The sequence below is a fragment of the Sturnus vulgaris genome, chromosome W, assembly GCF_052056855.1.
Source record: "Sturnus vulgaris isolate bStuVul1 chromosome W, bStuVul1.hap1, whole genome shotgun sequence".
NCBI lineage: Eukaryota > Metazoa > Chordata > Aves > Passeriformes > Sturnidae > Sturnus > Sturnus vulgaris.
In genome coordinates, this window is record NC_142282.1 from 63,532,867 (window position 1) to 63,555,680 (window position 22,814).

Genomic DNA, 22,814 nt, shown 5'->3' on the forward strand with positions numbered 1-22,814 from the left:
ACAAGTTAACATGGCTGGATGACACTTCAAGATGGGTAGGTCAGTGGCCATTAAGAAAGGATAAGCTTAAGGTGCTTAAGGAAAAGCTTAAGGTTCTCAAGGAGCTCGTGGAGGAGCAATTAGCCGAAGGCCACATAGAAGAGACAACTAGCTCTTGGAATTTCCTGGTCTTCGTGATTAAGAAGCCAGGGAAGGATAAATGGCGGCTCCTCCATGATCTCCAGGAAATAAACAAAGTAATTGATGACATAGGGTCCCTCCAACCTGGGATTCCTTCCCCAAAACTGGCAATTGGCTGTCCTGGACATCAAGGACTGTTTCTTCAAAATGCCCCTACACCCAGAAAATGCCCCACGGTTTGCCTTCTCGGTTCCTACCATCAATCGAGAAGCCTCAATGGAAAGTTTTGCCGCAGGGCATGAAGTGTAGTCCTTCCATCTGCCAGTGGTATGTGGCCTCATTGCTGTCCCCGGGGCATGCCCAAAAACGGAGGCCATCATCCTCCACTACATGGATGATGCGCTTGTCTGCGGCCCCGATGACTCTATACTCCAACACACACTTGACCTAGTGGTTAAAGTTTTAACCTCTGCTGGATTCCAACTGCAGGAAGACAAGGTCCAAAGGATGCCACCTTGGAAGTACCTGGGTTTGGAGATCACTGTGCTGACTGTTGTTTTGCAGAAATTGGAAATCGTTAGTGATCCCAAAACCCTAGCAGATCTCCATTCCCTGTGTGAGTCTTTGAACTGGGTCAGGCCTTGGTTAGGTCTCACCAATGAGGATCTAGGCCCCCTCCTCAATTTATTGAAGGGAGAGAGAGAGCTGGTCTCTCCCAGGGAAGTAACTCCAGAGGCAAAAGCCGCAATCCAAAAGGCACAGAAGGCTTTGGCTGAGAAGAAGGCTCACTTATCAACCAGAGCTGCCTTTCAAATTCATTGTCCTGGGAAAGCTGCCACACTTGCATGGTTTAATATTCCAATGGATCAAAGGGCAGAAAGATCCACTCTTCATCTTAGAGTGGGTTTTCCTCGCCCATCAATGATTCAAGACCATCACCAAGCCACAAGAGCTGATGGCTGAGCTGATCAGGAAAGCCCAGGTAAGACTGCGTGAGCTGGCTGGTTGTGACTTTGTGTGTATTCACCTCCCAGTCAAACTTTCTGAGGAGGGAAAGAATTCTCCCTAGAAGTTGACCAAGGAGATGTTTGAGCACCTGCTCCAGAGCAATGTCAACCTCCAGTTATCTCTGGACAGCTACAGTGGACACATATCAGTCCACACCCTATCACATAGGCTATTTAATGAGGAATTCCACCTTATTCCTCATGAGAAAAGGAGTCGTAGGCTGCTCAAAGCTCTCACAGTGTTCAGTGATGCGTCTGGGGAATCCCACAAGTCGGTGATGACTTGGAGAAAGCCCCAGACTCAGCATTGGGAAGCTGATGTTGAGTTTGTGTGAGCCTTTGAGAAGTTCTCAGAGCCAATTACTTTGGTAACTGACTGTCACAATTCGCTTAATACAAGCCAGGGGTCGTTATGGTTTGTTTTTGGATCTCGGAGGTGCAAAAGGCAAACAGCAGGGGACAAATCAGTTTACTCACAGCAATGCATTTTTATTGAATGCTAACAACTCACTTGCGATAGAGGGGAGAGATATAGGAAAGAAAGTAGAGAGAGAAAGAGAGGGGGATGGGGGAATAGCTACCAACAGATGAGATGGACGTCCTCATGGACCAGCCAATAGACGGGTCTTCATTCATGGGGAGATCCCAAAAGCTTTTCCAGAGGGTCGCTCTTTTATAGTCCTTTTCCAATGCGAGTAGCTTCTGGCCAAGAGATAGGGAGATTTATGGACCATTGTGAGGTGCTCCGAGAGGCAGGTGCAGACGTGCAGTACATGCAGTCCTCAGTTGGTACCATGACAGCACAGTCCAGTGAACATAACAATCTGCATCCACCTCGACCAGGCCAGAAAACCACTGTCCAAAGCCAACCTTGGTGGGGTCATCGGGTTCTTCCTGCGACGGTCGTGAGGCAAAAACGAGGGAAACATCGGACCAACTCTTACACTGACTCAGCCTACATGGCAGGGGTAGTGTCCAGGGCGGAGCAGGCAGTTCTCAAAGACATCGAGAACGAGAATCTTTCCAGATTGCTCTCGAAACTAATTTATTTAGTTTTGCATAGAGAGCATCTGTTCTATGTCATGCATGTGAGGTCACATACCGATTTGCCAGGTGAAATTGCAGAAGGGAATCATAAAGAAGACTCCCTTGCTAACCTAGATGAAAAGGCACACCTCCCAGACATCTTTCAACAGGCAAAGCTGAGTCACCAGCAATACTATCAGAATGTGCCAGGTCTGATCCAGCAGTTCCAACTAACATGGAGTCAGGCCCAGGCCATTGTGGCTACCTGTCCCAGTTGCCAGCTCCAGGCCATGCCATCGCTGGGTGTTGGGGTTAACCCCCGAGGCCTTGGGAGCTGCGAAGTGTGGCAAACATAACACACATTCCCAGTTTTGGTCGCCACAAGTATGTACATACAAGCATTGACATTTATTCAGGTGCGGTTTATGCCTCTGCCCACACAGGAGAAAGGGCTGTGCATGCCAAACAACACCTATTGCAAGGCTTTTCAGTGCTGGGGATCCCTAGGGAAATCAAGACCGATAACGGCCCAGTGTATAAATCCAAGGAGTTCCTAGACTTTGTCCAGCAGTGGGGAGTGGAACATAAAATTGGCATCCCCCACTCTCCCATAGGCCAAGGCGTGGTTGAGCATGCCCATCAGACGCTCAAGCAAGTCCTGGCTAGACAGAACAGTTCAACAGCGTGCATGTCACCACAACAAAAGCTCTGCAAAGCCATGTTTACCATCAATTTTCTAAATTGTTCATTTGAAAATATGAGTCCTCGGGTGGTACATCACTTGAAGAGCAGTGATCAGTTTAAGTTGTCCCAGCGTCCACCTGTCCTAATTAGGGACCCAGAAACTTGGGAGACCAAGGGCCCTTATGAACTTGTTACCTGGGGGCGTGACTATGCATGCTATCCACCCCCTCAGGGCCACGTTGGATACCCCAAAAGTGGGTAAAACCTTTTGTCCCCAAAAATCCAGCTCCAGCAGAAGGGGATAAGAAGCAAGTAGCAGTTGCTTCAAAAAGAAGACGCTGACGGAAAGAGGAGAGAAAACCTTCCTAAAATCTGGGTACATTCCGGCAGAAATAACGACCTTTAATGTGCTTTAAAATGTTTGTTTTCCTTTTGTCCTGGTTTAAAACAGAAAAAGGAAAAAAAACAATCCAGGGGGCTTCTCTGCCTCAGCTAGCCAGAAAACTAACCAAGAGCAAAGGAGAGCTCTCTCTTGCTGTCCACCGCAGACAACACAGTCCGTGTGCAGGAATGCGGGGGAGACAGTGCAGTCTCTGATAACAAACTCTGCACTTCTTCTTTCCATCTCTTTACTCCTGGAACCAGTCTTAAAGTTGCAGAATTTAATATTTAACACCAACAGAACAGACGATTTGGGGATATAGGCATCATACAGTCACCCCAAGACATTCCACCCCTTATCCCCATATCGTCAGCTTACTACCATATCTGATACACACTCTAGTTCTATAAACACATACATCATACACATATATATACAAGATACAGCTATAGACAGACAATGACAGTGATATTCAATAGTAATATTTACATATGGTTTTTACTTAACAATTAGATTTCTCTGAGGTACACATTGTGTTGTCCCATCCTTCTGCATTATCCACCATGTGCAACCTGGTCTTTGAGCAAAAACAATCCCATGAATGGGTTTGTTTGTATTCAAGGCAGAATTGATTCAAACGCACTTCTTTAACAAACTTCTGGCATGCACTACTGGGATTTTATTTCTATCTACTGTATGCAAGGACTTAGACTGGGCAGGGCCTGTTTGATTTGTGGAACCTTGGGTATTAACTAACCAGGTGGCCTTTGCTAAATGCTGCTCTTACTTCTTAAAAGATCCCCTACCCAATGCTGTTAAAGTGTTTTTTAACAGTCTATTGTACTTTTTTACTTTTTTTGCAGCTGGTGCATGGTAGGGAATATGGTGCACTCACTTAATACCATGTTCTTTAGCCCAGGTGCTGATAAGGTTATTCTTGAAATGAGTCTCATTGTCTGACTCAATTCTCTCAGGAGTACCATGCCTCCACAAAACTTGTTTCTCAAGGCTCAAGATGGTGTTCCGAGTAGTGGCGTGAGGCACAGGGTAGGTCTTTAACCATCCAGTGGTGGCTTTCACCATAGTCAGTACATAGCGCTTACCTTGGCGTGTCTGGGGCAGTGTGATGTAATCAATCTGTCAGGCCTCCCCATACTTATATTTGGACCATTGGCCCCCATACCAGAGGGGCTTCACCTGCTTGGCCTGCTTGATGGCAGCGCACATCTCACAGTTATGGATAACCTGAGAAATACTGTCCATGGTTAGATCTACTCTTCGGTCTTGTGCCCACTTACAGGTAGCATCTCTACCCTGGTGACCTGAGGCATCATGGGCCCATTGAGCCAGGAACAACTCTCCTTTGTGCTGTCAGTCTAAGTCTATCTTTGACACTTCTATTTCTGCAGCCTGATCTACTTGCTTGTTGTTTTGATGCTCTTCATTAGCTTTACTTTTGGGGACATGGGCATTTATATGACGGACTTTCACAGGTAGCTTTTCTACCCGAGTGGCAATGTCTTTATACTCGTTAGCAGCCTAAATTGATTTTTCTCTATGTTGCCAGCCAGCCTTTTTCTACTTTTCTAGCTAACCTCACAGAGCATTGGCTATTATTCATGAATCAGTGTAAAGGTAGAGCTTTGGCCACCTTTTTTTTTTAGCAATGTCCAGGGCCAGCTGAACAGCTTTTAGTTCAGCAAGTTGACTTGATTTACCATTTCCTTTGGTAGCTTGTGCAACCTGTCATGTGGGGCTCCATACGGCTGCTTTCCACTTCTAGTTTATCTCCACGATGCTGCAGGAACCATCGGTGAAAACAGAATAGCCTGTTTCATCTGCTGGCAGTTGGTTATATGGTGGGGCTTCTTTGGCCCGGGTCACTGGTTCCTTTTCCTCTTTGTCAGCAAGACCGAAGTTTTCACTTTCTGGCCAGTTCCTAATTATCTCTAAAATTCTAGGGAGATTCAGGTTTCCAATACGGGCGGGTTGTGTGATGAGGGCAATCTATTTGCTCCATGTGGCATTAGTGGCATGGTGGGTAGAAGGAACTTTTGCTTTGAACATTCACCCCAGTACTGGCAGTCAGGGTGCCAGGAGGAGTTGTGTTTCCGTGCCAATCACCTCTGAGGCAGCTTGAACCCTTACATATGCGGCCAAGATTTTCTTTTTTGTTGGAGTGTAGTTGGCTTCAGACCTTCTGTAACTTCGGCTCTAGAATCCCAGAGGTCGCCCTTGTGTCTCCCCAGGCACCTTCTGCTAAAGGCTCCAGGACAGACCATGGTTTCCGGCTGCAGAGTAGAGCACATTCTTCACTTCTGGTCCTGTCTTGACTGGGCCAAGGGCTATTGCATGAGTGATCTTCTGCTTGATCTGGGCAAAGGCTTGCTGCTGCTCAGGGCCCCAGTGGAAATCATTCTTTTTGCGGGTGACCAGGTAAAGAGGGCTCACAATCTGGCTGTACTCAGAAATGTGCATTCTTCAAAAACCTATGGCACTTAGGAAAGTGTGTGTTTCCTTCTTACTGGTTGGTGGAGACATTGCAGTGATTTTATTGACGATCTCAGTGGGAATTTTGCACTGTCTATTTTGCCACTTTACTTCTAGGAACTGGATCTCTCGGGCAGGTCCTTTGACTTTACTTTTCTTGATGGCAAAACTAGCTTTCAGGAGAATCTGGATGATTTTTTTTCTCCTTTTTTAAATATTTCTGCTTCTGTGTTCCCTCACACGATGATATTATCGATGAACTGCAGATGTTCTGGAGCCTTACTCTTTTTTAGTGCAGCTTGGATCAGTCCATGGCAAATGGTGGGGCTGTGTTTCCACCCCTGGGGCAGTCGGTTCCACGTGTACTGCACACCTTTCTAGGTGAAAGCAAACTGAGACCTGCACTTTGCTGCTAGAGGAATGGAGAAAAATGCATTGGCGATGTTAATGGTGGCGTACCACTTGGCTGCCTTGGACTCCAGCTTATACTGGAGTTCCAGCATGTCCAGCACAGCAGCACTCAGCGGTGGAGTCACTTCATTTAATGCCTGATAATCCACAGTCAATTTCCCATCTTCTTCAGATTTACGCACAGGCCAGATGGGGCTGTTGAAGGGTGAGTGAGTATTGCTGACCACCCCTTGGCTTTCTAGCTCACGGATCATCTTGTGGATGGGGATCACAGCATCTTGATTCGTCTGGTACTGCCAACGGTGCACCGTCGAGGTGGCAATTGGTACTTGTTGCTCCTTCACTTTTAGGAGTCTTACTGTAGATGGGTTTTCTGATAGTCCTGGCAAGGTGTTCAATTGATTAATGCTTTCTGTTGCTACAGCAGCTATTCCAAAAGCCTACTTGAGTCCTTTTGGATCTTTGAAATATCCATTTTGGAGGAAGTCTATGCCCAAAATGCGTGGGGCCTCTGGGCCAGTCACAATAGGGTGTTTTTTCCATTCATTTCTAGTTAGGTTCACTTCCGCTTTCACCAAAGTAAAATCCTGTGATTCCTCTGTTATACCAGTAATAGAAATAGATTCTGTCCCTACATGTTTTAGGGTGCACTGCAAACCGGTGTCAATTAAGGCCTTATATTTTTGTGGTTCAGATGTGCCAGGCCAACGAATCCACACAGTCTAAAAAACACGGTTTTTCCTAGCTTTTATTTGGCTAGAGGCGGGGCCCCTCTAAGCTTGGTTATTCTTTTTTCTTTGAGCATATGTCTTGGAGGTTCCTTCAAGGAGTTTGGACGTGTCATCATCATCATCATCATCATCGTACCTGGTAGTTTGGCTACGGGCAACTGGAGCTGCTTTCCTTTTGGTAGAACTCCCTTTCTGCATCTTACTGTTCTGCAATTCAAGTACCCGTTTTACCAGAGCAGCAGTAGGTTTTCCATCTCACTTCTTCATGTTTTCTCCAGAATTACATAGGAAAGACTACAATTTAGCTCATGAGAAGGGTCTTCTCTCTCTCTGGGGAACGTTTACGTTTGGGGCCAAAACTTTTGATCAGTATAGCTGAGATTTGGAGAAGGTCCTTTTTAACTTCTTCTCTGAGTCTCTGTGTTGGTTTGAAAGTAAAACCGGTGCGAGACTCCAAGTCAGTAATACAATTTAATAGGAGAAAAGAGAAAAAAATAAAATACATGCAATAATATAAAAGAAACAACCACCAACACAGTCAGAAATACAACCTGACACCCTGTCAGTCAGGGTGTTGGTAGCAGTCCGTATAAATGGTGGCTGCAGTCCTCCTGGATGACAGATGTGGTTCTGTTGAAGTAGTGCTCCTGTAGAAGGTGCAGTTTTCCTCCGAAGATCCAGCAATGATGTGGAAAAAAGGTCCGACTTTCCTCTGGAATCCAGTAGAAAGGTCTGCCCTCGGGTCCCAAACCCCAGTTTTTTTATCTAGGTAGGAAAGGCTTGGCTCCTGCCCCTGGTTGGGGCATCTCCCAATGGGGTGATGTAATCTTATCAGTCACACAATAGGACTTAATGGCCCATTAACGGAATATATCTTCTGGAGGAAGGATGGGTTGTGAATAGATAACGATGATCATCCCCCCATCTTATCAGATGGCACATCAGCAGAGGATATCTCCCACAGAGATAAGGATCACCACCCCTCCCACATTTTAACAGATGGTGATAGAATACACATTTTTGCATTGTACCCCAGGACAGTCTCTTATGATTTTCCTCTATCTTGTTTTTTAATTTCTGCAGACATGTTTCCACAGCTGCAATTCTGGCATGTGTTGGGCCATGTACAGCATCTGCATATACTTGGAGCTTCTTTGCCATATCGAGCACGGTCTTTTCCCTGTCATCCCGCTTTATTATTGCTAAAGCAGAAGCATATTCATGTGGCCCAAATCGTACAAGTTTTTGCCACATTACGGATGTACATGGTACCAAGTCTGGATTCCTAGTTGTTAGGTCATTTGAAGAAACGATCTCTGTCACTGTCATTTTTCTCAAGCGTTGAATCCCTTCTTCTATGGTCTTCTATTGGGTTTGCTGCATATAGAGATCATCTGCACACAGGTATCTTTGTGCCACACTTTCCAGGACCCGTGCCCAGAGACTCTGAGGATTAGCTCCCCTCATCATTCCTTGGTCAATAACCGGATCATGTGACACAGATCTTAAATGCCTGGCTTCAGTGCTATCCAGAATTGTAGCCTCGCCTGCAGCATCCCAGAGACGGACTAGCTAATTAATTATAGATTCATTAGGTCGTCGGGTGTAATTCTTTCTTAGGCTATGAAGGTCTTTCAGAGATAGGGACTCAATATTGGCTTCTGATCCTGTGTTAGTTTTTCTGACTTCTGATTTTGTATCTGAAGCTTGCCTTGAGGGTTCTTCTCTTTCATTATCATCGTCTACTGGCCGATCAGTTTTGCTGGTGTGCTTTCTTTTTGCAGCAACTGCCAGTGGCTTAGGTTTACTATCTGGTTTAGCTACAACCGGAGTGACTGGGGTATTGGCTGATTTATTTGCCTGCCCTTCTGCCTTTTTCTGTTGACTTACAGTATTTAGTAGTGCATGATAAGCATATGCCAGGGCCCAGCTTATTGCAATGATCTTTTTCTTATTAGAATCATCATGGCACTTCTCTTTTAGTTATTTCCCCACCTCGTCTGGGTTCTGAATTTGTTCATGTGAAAATTCCTAGGCTGGGGGATTAGAAAATTTTTTCAGGGTTTTACCCATTTTTTCCGATTCCTCACATTACTCAGAATTTTTTACACCTGGGCCTACTTCTGGGTCAGGGGTCCCATTAGCTCCTCTGGACACTTTAGCCCTCACTCTAGAGAAGCTGCAGACTGTGTATAGGAAGCTCACCAGATGAAATACCAGGAAGGTGGTATCCTTGACATTCAGGGGAAACTGAACATTCTTAAAAAATTACTTAACAGATTCAAGGGAGAAAAAAGAAAGTAAAGGCTGAAAAGCCTCATCTTCTGCTCCTCTTCTAACAAACTGGGTGGAATTACTAATGAACCCCCAAAACATGTTATTGGAACTGGGATGCAGGGTAGGACAAAGAAACTATAAACCATAAATACCTGGAACAAACTCCAGTAGCTTTATAAACTTTCTATAAATCATTATCATTGAGCCCAGCACAATAGCTATTTTAATTCGTGCTCTTCTATTGAAAAAACTGCATGTTAGGGACACTACTGGAGCTGTCTCCGGATAAGAAAAGCCTAGAGACCAGAAAGGTATTAAAACATCAAAAAAGCCTAGTGACCCGAGACCCATAAAGGCCTCTACCCCGACAGACACAACAGACATTATGATTTCAAACAATATGGTTACTGACTGCTTTACCCCAATACAGAGTAAGTATAACTAAAATGCAATCAGAACAGGTTTGTTTCCAGTTTCTCGAGCCCCATGTTGGGTGCCAAAAGTATCTGTCCTGGTTTAGGACAAATTTGGGAGGAAACCTCTGAATGAGGTTCCTCTGGAAAAAAAAGAAAAAAATTGGAGAGAAGTGGAAAAAAAAGAAAACTGTTTATTCAACAGGCAACACACCTCCCAGCACAACAATGAACAATATCAAACAGCAAAACCTCTCGCCGTTTCAAAGAGATGACAGATTTAGAAGAGTTCTTTCCGTGGGCAGCCCGGCTCACTCAGTCTGTTCTCAGTCCCTCCTGTGTTGGGGAATGCTCCGGCCCAGGCCAGGCCTGGTGGGCCACAGGTGTGAGCTCCTGGTGCTCTTCTGGGTTTTCAGTCCAGAGCAGGTTCAAACAGTTCCAGGAAAACAGAAAAAGGAAAAAAAACAATCCAGGGGGCTTCTCTGCCTCAGCTAGCCAGAAAACTAACCAAGAGCAAAGGAGAGCTCTCTCTTGCTGTCCACCACAGACAACACAGTCCGTGTGCAGGAATGCGGGGGAGACAGTGCAGTCTCTGATAACAAATTCTGCACTTCTTATTTCCCTCTCTTTACTCCTGGAACCAGTCTTAAAGTTGCAGAATTTAAATATTTAACACCAACAGAACAGACGATTTGGGGATATAGGCATCATACAGTCACCCCAAGACACTTTTTAGAAAAAAACTACCTCCCACCCAACCTCACGATGAGCCCTGTCCAAGCTGTCATCCTGTTTGCGCTGAGCAGTCTGGGTGATCCTGGCACAGACACTCCAACAAGAAAATATGTCTGTCCACTGCAGCAGCAAGAGACCCTATGTCTACCTGTCTGGTAGGGATTCCATTTCAGGCTGGAGAATATCCAGTCAGCTTTGACACACCTATGCCTAACCCAGGTCTGAAGTCACACAACATCCAACAATACCAAAATGTAGGCAGTGAGCTGTAATGATTAAGAACCCCGTAGAGGAGTGGCTGCCAAACTTGCCCAAGGTTGCTCAAGAACCCCAAGAACTGGAGATATTGGGTTCCTCCCCGGCACCATACTGCATTCACTTTACCTTCAGCCCATTATCTAGCACCAAAGCCTTTCACAACATACTGCAATATCGAGAGGAATTCACTGCCAAAAGGTGGTGTGATATTCTGAGTCATGTTGCAGCAGACAACCTATACCATTCAAGTTCCAAAAGCCTCCCTAAGGGTCTGTTCTTAATTTGCGGAGATCGGGCATGGGCAGGAATCCCTTCTTGGCTTTTAGGAGGGCCATGTACCATCAGGCAGTTGTCCCTGTTAGCACCCAACCAAACCTTGATTGGCGAGTGGACATGCAAAAACAATTCAGCCAACAAAACTCAAAAGAGAAATGCTGACCAATTGGACCCAAATTGTGATTCAGAAATTTTTCATTGGGCCAAGTAAAAAAGAATTTCTGCTTCCCTATTCCTTCCATGGGTTGCAGCAGCCAAAGCACTAGGTGAATTGGGCTACCTAGAGTCCTGGGTGGTCAAACAGGCAAACTTTACATCCACTGCCATCAGCTCCCTCCTAGAAGATGAGGAAATTACCAAGCAGGCCACACTCCAAAATCGTGCAGCCATAGACTTTCTCCTGCTGCTGCATGGACACAAATACCAGGAATTTGAAGGACTTTACTGCATGAACCTGACCTCAAAGGCTCCCAACATCCACGCAGCCCTCCAAGACATGAAAAGCTTGATCGGACAAGTGAAGCAAGAATCTGAGGATTGATTCAGTGAACTGTTCAAAGGCTGGGGACTCATGGGGTGGTGGACTTCCATAGTTAAACAATTTTGTCATTTTTTGTTGCTCTTTTCCTTATAGTGTTGGCATTTGGAATTCTACGTTGCTTGATTTTCAAAGCAATCAATGGCTTAATTTTTGCTACCTCAGAAGTCAACCACATGGAGTTGACAAACCAAAAGCAGTTTAACTTGCCCACAAATCCTAAGTGGTGGGCAAATCCATATTCTGAATCAGAATAAGTCCAACGCCTTTCTTTTAACTTTATTTAACAAATAAGGGGGCGATGTTGTATTGCAGTTTGTTTCGTAAGTTGCACTGTTCATGGTTCTATATTGCACTGTTATGCTTTAATATTGACCTGAGAAAATGGTTTGCTCTGTATCCCCCCAGAGCTTATGAAGTTGGTTCAGCCCTCCCTTAACCCCTCCCCATTGGCGGCATCCCATTGGTCGCAGGTCTGTTCCTCCCCTTTCCCTTAGTTTAAAAATACCTGCCATCTTCTCTCTTTCTCCTTTCGCCATGTGTGAGACACAATAAAGTGTGGATCATCTTCCCACGTGAAAAAAGAACCTTCTTTGGTTTTTTGTCTTTGTCTATGAGGATTTCCCACCCCTCTCGGGTCCAGAGCTAGCCAGAGGACCAGAGAGAAAAACGGATTCACCTCAGGATACAGCTGGTATTACCACCAGCCCTTCTACTGGCATCCCCACCAAGCCTTTATTTGCAAACTCTACATGCCTTCTTTCACAGACCTCTCCCTCACGCAACTCTGACTCCTTCTTTCATAGGCAGCTTCACAGAGCACTGACTCCTTTCACTCTGCATGACTGGCTAAACCCAAGCTGTATCTTTCCTGGCTGCTTAACCCTGACTGTCCCTTACACAACATATTCTCACCATATCTGCCCCTTGCACAACTACATGTCCCTTACCTCCTCACAGCACAGCCAGCAGCCTCCTTCTCTTACTCCAGCAGACTCTGAATCTCAAGGTCCAACTGCTAAGTGCCTATAGCTAAGGGCTCCCTAACCCAGTCTTTTATATTCCCCAAACTGATTGGGCAGACACAGGTTTTTCCACTCCTTGATAATCAGTACAGCTGTAAGTCATTGGGAAAGATTCCCTCCTGCTCTATCCTTTCAGCCTACCTCTCCACACTGGGGCTCTGGCCTTTCCTTCCTGTGGAAAAGAACCGTACTTCTCCTCCAGGTGCCCATGCCCAAAACTGGGATTCCTTCTCCAAATTTCCTTATGTGCAAAGATAGTTCCCAGATGACATCTGCCAGGACAGACAGATCTGGCTGCCTAGACCACCCAGGGGCAACCTCTCATCTGCCTTTGAAACACTGGAACCATGTGCTTTTCTTTCCTACGGGAAAAAAAGCACCTTTCACCTCCAGGTGGCCAGGGCCAAAATTGGGAATCTGCCTCCAGAATTCCCTATATCCAAGCACAGCTCCTAGACAAAAGCTGCCATGTCTGACAAGTCTGGCTGGCCTTGGCTTCCTGAGGTCTGGCTCTCATCTGCCTTTTGAAACACTGGTGCTCTATGCTTTCCTTCCTAATGAAAAGAACTCTTCTGTTCCTGGCACCCACAACCAAAATTGAAATTCCACTTCCAAAATTCTCTATATCCAAGGATAGCCCCCAGATGAAAGGTGTCAGGTGAGACAGGTCAGGCTGGCTTGGCCCATGGGTGGCTGCCTCTCACCTTCAAAACACTTGGACTTCATGCTTTTCTTTCCTATGGAAAAAAACATCCATCTTGACCAGGCATCCATGGCTGAAATTTGGATTCCACCTCCAAAACTCCGTATATCCAAGGATTGCTCCCAAGTGAAAGCTGCCAGGACAGACAGGTCTGGCTGCCCTTGGCCTCTTGGGGGCTGCTTCTCACCTGCTTTTGAAACACCGCGGCTCAGTGCTTTCCTTCCAATGGAAAGGAACCGTCTTCTTGGCAAGGTGTCTGTGGTCAAAATTGAGATCCCTCCTCCCAAAATCAGTATATCCAAGGATTCCTCTGTAACAAAAGCTGCCAGGACAAACAGGCCTTTCTCGCTTGAGCTCCCAGGAGGCACCTCTCATCTACCTTTGAAACACTTGGGCTCTGTGCTTTCCTTCCTGTGGAAAAAAAATCTGTCCCTCTTATCAATGCAGAAATGACCCAAATTAGGATTCCATTTCTGAAATTCCCTATATCCAAGGATTACTTTCAGACAAAAGCTGGCAGAACAGAGAGGTCTGGCTGGCCTTGGCCTCTGATGGCTGCCTTTCATCTGCCCCTGAAACGCCGGTGTTCCGTGCTTTCCTTCCTATGGAAAAGAACCATCCTTTTCCTCCAGATGTCCATGTCTGAAATTGGTATTCTGCCACTAAAATTCTGTATATCTGGGGATTACTGACAGACAAAATCTGCCACTACCATCTAATCTGGCTGTCCTTGGCCTCTAGTGACTGCCCCTCATCTGCTTCTGCAACACTGGGGCTTGGTTGTTTCCTTCCTATGGAGACCATTGTGATACCTCAGGGATCTCATGGCGCCAAAGGGCCATTGTGATCCTGCAGGGCACCATGGATCCAAGGGGCCATTGTGACACTGTAGGGCACCGTGGATCCAAGGGAGCATTGTGACACTGTGAGGACTCTGTGGAACCAAGGACATGATTGTGGCACTGCTGGGGCACATGGTCCCAAGGGGCCAGTATGAAGCAGCAGGACTTTGTGGAACCAAGAGGCCATTGTTGCATTACAGGGTCGCGTGCAGCCAAAGGGCCGTTGTGATCCTGTGGGGCACCATGCATCCATGGTGACCACTGTGGCACTGCAAGGCCCCGTGGAATCATGGAGACCATTGTGACACTGTGGGGCCCCACAGAACCAAAGGGCCATTGTGACCTTGCAGGGCCTCATGGAAGCAAGGGGCCATTGTGACCCTGCAGAAGCAAGGAGAATATTGTGACACTCTGCGGCCTCATGGAACCAAGGGGACATGGAATGGGTCTGGATGGTTTGGCCTTCAGGGAGCCACCTGGCAGGTCTGGCTGATCCTGGCATGTTGAGGACTGCCTCTCATCAGGCCCTGGAGACCTGGGGCTCTGTGCTTTCCTTCCTGTGGAAGAGAACCACCCCTCTTTCCAGGTGCCCACCGCCAAAATTGATATACCCCCTGAAAAGTGTCCTATATGTAAGGGTTCTCCCAGACAAAAGATGCCAGGACAGGATGGAGAGCTCTGGCTGGCCTTGGTTTCTGGTGGCCACCTCTCATCTCAAGGAAGCCCTGAGGAAAGTATTTGAACAGGTTTGACTACTGGAACATCGATGAGTCTCTCATCCTCTGAAAACCTCACATGCTCTTCCGATTATATGGGTCTTTGTTTTTCTAACTATGTATTATGCATGAAATATTATTTTCAGCTAAAAAATATTATTCTTATCAATATAGCAGTGTTATCTGACACAAAATACCTCCTCTACATATGGATCCAGGTCACCTGTATAAGCAAACAAAATAAAGAATCCAGCAAGAATTATTTGTATCCGCTCCCATTTATGACATCTCCTCTGGAGCTGGAGGTGCCACTCCAGCACTTGGGAGGGCTCGAGGGGTTACAAGCTCAGCTCCCACACAGAACTTTCAGACCCTGTGTCACTGTAGGGGCAGGCGCGACATACAAAAGGCACACTACATTTCAGAAGGCTAATATCCGTTTATTACAAAAATGCACTCTCTCTTATACCCTTTACATAGTTTACACTTTCATCATTGGTTACAATAAGTCAACATAACAGTCATTGGTGGAAAATTCTCCACCCCTTTTCTTCCCAGGACATTTCTCAAAATACTTTCCACAGCTGCAAAGTTTTTTTCTCTGGTTGTCTTCTTCTCTCCTCTTCTCTTCTTGGTCTCCATGCCAACAGCCATGGTCAGAGAATACTTCTCAAAACAAATCTCATTCATTAACCCTCTCTAATCCACAGACCAGCTGTGGGTCCTACTATAACCCTGGGGTGCCCCTTTCAGCCTCAGTTCCTAGAGCGTTTCTGCAACCTTCCCCCTGGAACTGCTGCTTCCCTGCAGCCCTGGCCATGGACAGCAGCAGAACCCGATATGTCCCAAGCAGCAGTGCCAGCTCAGGGCCCTGTGGGGAGAAGGGGCTGGGCCAGCAGGACAAGCCAGCCTGACTGGCCAGGACACTCTCAGCTGGGGAAAGGAATGTCCAGAGAGAGGAGCAAGGGAGCGTTTCTGTGCCTGCAGGGAGGAATGCAGAGGAAGCTGCTGCTGCAGGCACCAGCTCTGGCCAGGCCCCTCTGTCCCCTGCCCAGGGCTGCTGTGCTGGCCTGGGGAGAGGGGCTGGCACTGAGCATGCAGAGGCAGCCTGTGCTGGGCATCTCCTGGAGCCAGGACCAGGAGTTCTGTACTGTCACTGAGCTCCATTTCCCCTGCCATGGGGAGTTCCAGCCCTGGGGCTGATGTGAAGGCTGACCTCCCTCTCTGCCGTGCGGGAACGAAGGACTTCTGGACAGCAAATCAATGTGATTATGCAGAAGCAGATTTATTTTTTACTTTTAACCCTACTCCTACATTCTAAAACTACTGTCCAAGTGATCATGCATTTTTTGATTGGTGCCTCTATCTTGTCCATGCGCCTTGCACAAGCCTTGCAGGTAAAATGATTGGTTGCAGTCCAGAGCATCACTGCCCACCTTTATCTTGGTTCTTCTAATCTTGGTATTCTGTTTTTCACCTTCTTCTCTCCCAATTTAGCACAATTAATGTTTCAGTAGCCTTGAAGAGTTCCAGAAAGCTTGATAAACTGCAGAAAAACACCTAAAAATGACTCATCCAGTTGACCTGTTATAAACAATGGTTTAAACTAAAAAATGTAGAAAAACAGCTAAATATAGTTTGGCTGGTGGACTTGATACAAATTATGGCCTAGACTATTCAGATACATTGCTACAATTCCCCATTCTTCTTCTTGCACCAGCCAAACCTTTTTCACTGTATTTACTATCAAATGGGTCATCAATTTTATTATGCAAGGAATAACACAAAGCAATACGATAATAACTAATAGTAATACCAAAGCGTCCTTCATTATATCCTTCAACCATCCAGTTTTTCCCCATCCTTGAAACCATTAATCCAAACCCCAGTTATTCACAGTCAACTTCTTCATGTTATCTTGTAGTTGTCTGAGCTTCTTGTGAATGGATGCAGAATGGTCAGAGAGGTTCATACAACACATCCCTTCAAAATCCTCACACCCGTGCCCATGTGCCAATAACAAAAAATCTATAGCAGCCCTATTTTGCAGTGTGCTGTGTCTAATATTATCTGCATCACTGAGCATCTGTTTCAAAATAGTAGATGTTCAGCTGTTTCTTCATCCAGCATCCCAGCTTATTAAGCGTAGCCAACACGGGAACAGCAGCAACACCTGGAGAAAGAATTGATGCTGTTATTTGTGCTGGAGCACCCCAAAATTCTACGTGATCATAACAATCAGGTCTCAAATCCCTAATTTCTCTTTTAGCTCTCCTGCTATGTCCCGCTCTCCAAATTGTCTGATTCAGAATCTCACACATGCTAGGAGCAAACATAGCCTTACCAAATAGCAAGTTCCACCAAAGGGATTACTTGGAATTGCGGGCCATGCCCTGTCCCCATCGATTAAAAAGACACCTAGTGCAAGCAGTCATACGGTTGCATTTTCACCCACACTTCCAGGATAAGTCAAATAGTGGCAATATTTGTTCACGTTCTTATACCATGGAGAATTAGGGTTAAGGATGACTCTTATTTTTGGGACATGGAACTAGGACATTGCTCATATCAGTTAATTCTGGATTTAAAAAATAGTTAAAAAGTAAGCAATAATTCCCAGGTATTGACCCTAACAGATCTAGCTCTTCAGGCTCTAGTCCACTCTCTTTCAGTGATCGCGTTATCATACCTGATGGAAAGCCCTCTCCCTTTGAATTAATCCCCAATCTTTTGCATACATCCACTTTTGTACCACCTTTGGTCATGTTGCACCAATGATTCTCAGCCTCCGATCCTTTTGCTCTCACATATGGCTCTCCTCTGGCTTCTACCCATTTTGTAAAACCAGTAAAATTACTTAGTGGAACACCAATTAAACATGTACAGAAAGGATCTCCTGGTATGGCTAAGGAAAAACAGAAGGAATCCACCCCAGTGGCATTAGCCCAAGTAAGCCACATATTCTGACTATGCCATCCTGGCAGGTTAATCTCTTCTGCACTACTGATGTTGCCAGATGTTACAAGTAACAGAGGGAAAGCCCCCAAAACCCACCTATCTAGTCTGAAACTGTTCATCATCCTTATCTTGTTTTCCTTTGCCTTCTCTCTCTCCACATCCGTTTTGATCGCTCCCAATGTTCAGGTCTAATTCCCCAATTCCTAGGGATAAATATCCCTTTCCCACATTCAATACCCTTGACCCTCTTCTCTCTCTCTCTTTGCTCGAGCCTTTGGAGTTCTCTATGATACCACTGAATACCTTGTGCCAATTGCCTCCGATTTTCAAACAAACTTAAGGCTTCCTGACAGGACTCACTGGAACTGACCGTTATTCCTGTCACCTGTGATAACACCACCCAGGTATTAAATTCTTGGGTGTGCTGATGTCTGCACTCCATACATCTTGGGAAGCTTCTTCCTCTAAACTGATACCACCTATCTAATCCACACTCCACGTACTCTAACCTCACCCAGGGATAGCAAAAGCTTTCACAGTTCTGAGGGCACTTGATGTTTTCAGATTTCACTGGTTGCTGGTTCATTAATGACGTTAGGGATCTGAGTGTCCTTCTCAACCCAAGCGCGAACCTACTTTGCTGGTATCCATCGGGGTCCTTTGTCTGTAAAGACACAAGCATAGCCCCTGCTTAACATTAATAGATCTGCAGGTCCTTCCCATAACCCTGTCATAGGATTTTTAAAGTGAAATTTTGGCCAGTGTTGCATCAAATCAGAATCTTGCTGTAGACCTGAGTAATGTGTTAATGCTGGTGGATCATTACTAGTACCTACCAACCGCAGATGATTCATAACATAGACTGCTTCCAACACGCTATCCTGTGGGCTGTCACGATCTGCTATTAATACAGAGCGGGGGTCGTGATGGTTCTTTTGATCTCAAAGGTGCAAACAGGCAAAATGCAGGGGACAAAATCAGTTTATTCAACAGCAGAAAATCAGTTTATTCAACAACAACAATGCGTTTCATCAAATGCAAACAACTCAGTTACGGTAAAGGGGAGAGGTATAGGAAACAAAGTATATGGAGAGGGGAAGGAAAGAAAGGGATGGGAAAATAGCTACCAACAGACGAGACGGGCATCCTCACGGGTCATCCGATAGAGGAGTCTTCATCCGTGGGGAGATCTCAGGGGTCTTCTCCAGGGGGTAGAAGGGTCTTCATCAGTGGAGAGATCTCAAAGGGTCTTTTCCAGAGGGTCGCTCTTTTATAGTCCTTCTCCAAAGCAAGTGGCCTCTGGCCAAGAGGTGGGAAGATTTATGGACCATTGTGTGGTGCAGCGGGAGACAGGTATGGTCAAGCAGTCCTCAGTTGGTGGTACAACACAACCTCTGGTTGGTGCCACGACAGCACAGTCCAGTGAACATAATACACCAGCACACAGTCACAAGCATCCACCTTGGCCCGGCCAGGAAACCATTGTTTGGAGTCAGCCTGGGTGGGGGTCCTCGAGCTCTCCTTGCGACGGTCGGGAGGCAAAATTGAGGGGAACTTCAGACCGACCCTTACACGGTCTCAGCCCTTCCTCTCCTGTCTTTTGTTTATCAAGCAATCCTTTCAACACCTGATGTGTTCTCTCAATAACAGCTTGTCCTGTAGTTACCTGGAATACCTGTGCTATGCTTTGTGGAGGGAGCAGAAAACACAGAAGAAAGTTTCCCTGCATCCTCAGAACAAGTTCCTTGGAAAATCATAGCTTAGAGATAAGAAATGGCTTGTGAAATGACGAATACAAAAGGAATTTAGCTTCCCCCCCTTGGAAGACCCTCTTATCTATCTTCAGTATTAGTGGTCCATTTTCTTCTAGTATCCATAGGCCAGCTTTGAATGTAAAATCCCTCAGGGATTGGTCAGAAAGTAGAATTCCCTTGGTAATTGGTGCAAATTGTAAAACCCTCAAAAGATATAAAAACCCCTATAAAACAATAGCTGTTGGTATATGCTAGATAGGATGCCTTCATAGAATAAACTATGGATTTGTGCCTCTCTGCATATGCTGGTCTCTTTTCCCCGCTGGTCTGAGAGCTCACCGCGAGCCAGAATTCTATCTGGGCAAGGCTCGGGAATTTGCTCCGTCACTGAGGGCTGCAGAAGCAGTCTCAGGGATCCCAAAGGGACCCCGAAACACCACCAGTGACAATGCTTCACTCCCCAACAAGCTAAGAAATCTTGGGTCCGCTGGGCTATGTATCCTGACCCATTGTCTGTCTTGATTTCTTGAGGCAAGCCCATTACAAGCAAAACAACCTCACTAGTGTCAAATGACAAAATGAGAGCCATCACTTGTCATAGGAGTGGCCCAAACCATGGCAGAAAAGGTATCTATGGTTACATGAAGACATTTAAAGCGACCAAAAGGAGCATAGATAATCACATCAATTTGCCATAATTGCAGAGGCCCTAAGACATGAGGATTAACTCCAGGACCTAATCTTCCAATCATACCCTGACACTGAGGACAAGTTGTGACAATTCCTTGAGCATCCTGCAGCGATATCCCGAATTGTTTGTTTAAATCTTTTGCACCTTGATGAAAAAACTTGTGAGCCTTTCTGGCTTGGGAAAACTTAGCAATGTTGGGTGAAGCAGAGGCCCAAAGTGGTGCCACCAGCTGGTCAGCTTTTTCATTTCTAAAGGCCAAACCTTCTGTTAATCTAGAGTGACTCCAGATATAAGTGATAAAATAATCTTGCCTGCAAGGATTAAGCAACTGCCACAGTTTCAAAAAAAGTTGCCACAACTGCCGGTTTTGAATCTCCTTCAATATTGCTCACTCCATGCGTTCAACCACACCTGCTACATAAAGAGAATCAGAAACAATGTTAACAAGATCATTTGGCCATTTTTCAAATACTCTGAAAACAGCACGTAATTCAAGGACCTGTAAAGAATCCCCTGGCCCCTCAATGGTTTCACTGAGCCATTTGACTTTGTCCTGCCAAGTAAGGCCCACTTTAGAAGTTTTCTTACTAGCATCAGTAAAAACTGTGAGGCCTTCTACAGGTTGCTTTGATAGCCAAGGTAATTCCTCAATCTGTTGATGCAATGAGAAGAGCTTATGAGGTGGAAAATGAGAGTTAATATGTCCTGAAAAGTTTAACAATGCCCATTGCAAGGTATCAGAATTCGGTAATGACCATTGCAAATAATCTTTGGTTAATGTGTGTTGGTTTGAAAGTAAAACCAGTGTGAGACTCCAAGTCAGTAATACAATTTAATAGGAGAAAAGAGAAAAAAAAATGCATGCAATAATATAAAAGAAAAACCACCGACACAGTCAGAAATACAACCTGACACCCTGTCAGTCAGGGTATTGGTAGCAGTCCGTATAAATGGTGGCTGCAGTCCTCCTGGATGACAGATGTGATTCAGTTGAAGCAGTGCTCCTGTAGAAGGTTCAGTTTTCCTCCGAAGATCCAGTGATGATGTGGAAATGATCCGACTTTCCTCTGGGATCCAGTGGAAAGGACTGCCTTCGCGTCCCAAACCCCAGTTTTTTATCTAGGTAGGAAAGGCGTGTCTCCTGCCCCGGGCTGGAGCATCTCCCAATGGGATGATGTAATCTTATCAGTCACACAATAGGACTTAATGGCCCATTAACAGAATATATCTTCTGGAGGAAGGATGGGTTGTGAAAAGACAACGATGATCATCCCCCTGATCTTATCAGATGGCACATTAGGAGAGGATATCTCCCACAGAGATAAGGATCACCACCCCTCCCACATTTTAACAGATGGTGATAGAATACACATTTTTGCATTGTACCCCGGGACATAATGGAAGAATAATATTTTGGGGCTCCATTCCTGCAATTTCCAATGTCCTTTTCAGTGCTTTAATTACAATTTTTGCTATAGCCTCTATTCTTGTGGTCAAAGATTTATTCAAATTGAATGGTAAAAACACCCACTCCAAGATCTTTAGTGGCTGTTCACCTTAGCTGTCCCACTGCATCAGGATAGCCATCACATGTTTCTCCTTATTCAGCACAGCTACGGACAATGGCAAAGTAGGGGACCGACAATCTGCAAAAGAATTACCCAATTTAGTGACAATTTGAGTCATAGCCTTCTATTGCTTTTCAGTTAATTCACAGGGTAAATTGGCCTGCTTTCCTCCTTTCAATAATGCCATTAGAGGTTCAAGGTCTTCATTAGTGCTGCCACAAGTGTTACGAATCCACTGTATGTCTCCAATTAACTTTTGAGCATCTGTCAAAGGTCTAATTTCTGTACAAACAGTTAATTTTTGAGGCCGAATTTGAGCTTCAGTGATAAGCATTCCCAAGTATTTCCATGGGGCTTGTTGTTGAACTTTTTCAGGAGCAATTTGAAGGCCTGCCTCCTGCAGCTGTTGCTGCAGGGCAGGTAGCAGGTTTGCTGCATCTATGTTTTCACCTGATATCAGAATATCAACCATGTAATGATATATAAGATACTGTGGATATCGTTTTCACAATGGGGCTAGCACCCAGGCAACATATAGTTGGCACATCAAGGGGGAATTTCACATCCCCTGTGGCAATACTACCCATTGATACCGCTTTGCGGGCTCTACTTTGTTTATGGACGACACTGAGAAACCAAACTTCTCACTGTCATCCTCATGTAGAGGAATTGTGAAAAAACAATCTTTCAAATCATCTTCAATGTTACCTGTGAATTGGCAACTGTTGATCATTGAAGGTAGGCCAGGTTGCAGGGATCCCATATCCTGCATCACAGAACTGATGGCTCAAAGGTCATGTAATAATGTACATTTGCTGGGTCTGGGGATTTCTCCAAGTCATTGCCTACTTGTGGGAAGCCCCGGATGCATCCCTGAACACTGTGAGAGCTTTGAGTGGTCTCCGACTCCTCACGAGGAATGAGGTGAAATTCCTCATTAAACAGCTTGTGAGATGGGGCATGGACTGATATTTGTCCCTTATAGCTGTCCGATACATCTAGGGAGTTACAACATCTCCCCGTTTTTTGTTTAACAAAGTTGAAAGAAGGTTATTAGGTTCATCTTGATTCAAATTATGATCTCGCCCACCACTTGCAGTTGGTGGGAGAGTTAGATTGTTCTAGGTTATTCATCTCTATGTGATTGACTACTGAGGTAGAAGCAATGAGACCATTAATAGCCTTGAAAACCAAGTGACGTAGGATCCC

The 22,814-nt window shown here is 45.5% G+C and overlaps 1 pseudogene; it reads right to left on the bottom strand.

The window, feature by feature from the left end:
* Positions 1-393: 393 nt before the first annotated feature.
* LOC148220289 (uncharacterized) lies at positions 394-18,274 on the bottom strand (annotated as a pseudogene).
* Between the last annotated feature and the right edge of the window lie 4,540 nt (positions 18,275-22,814).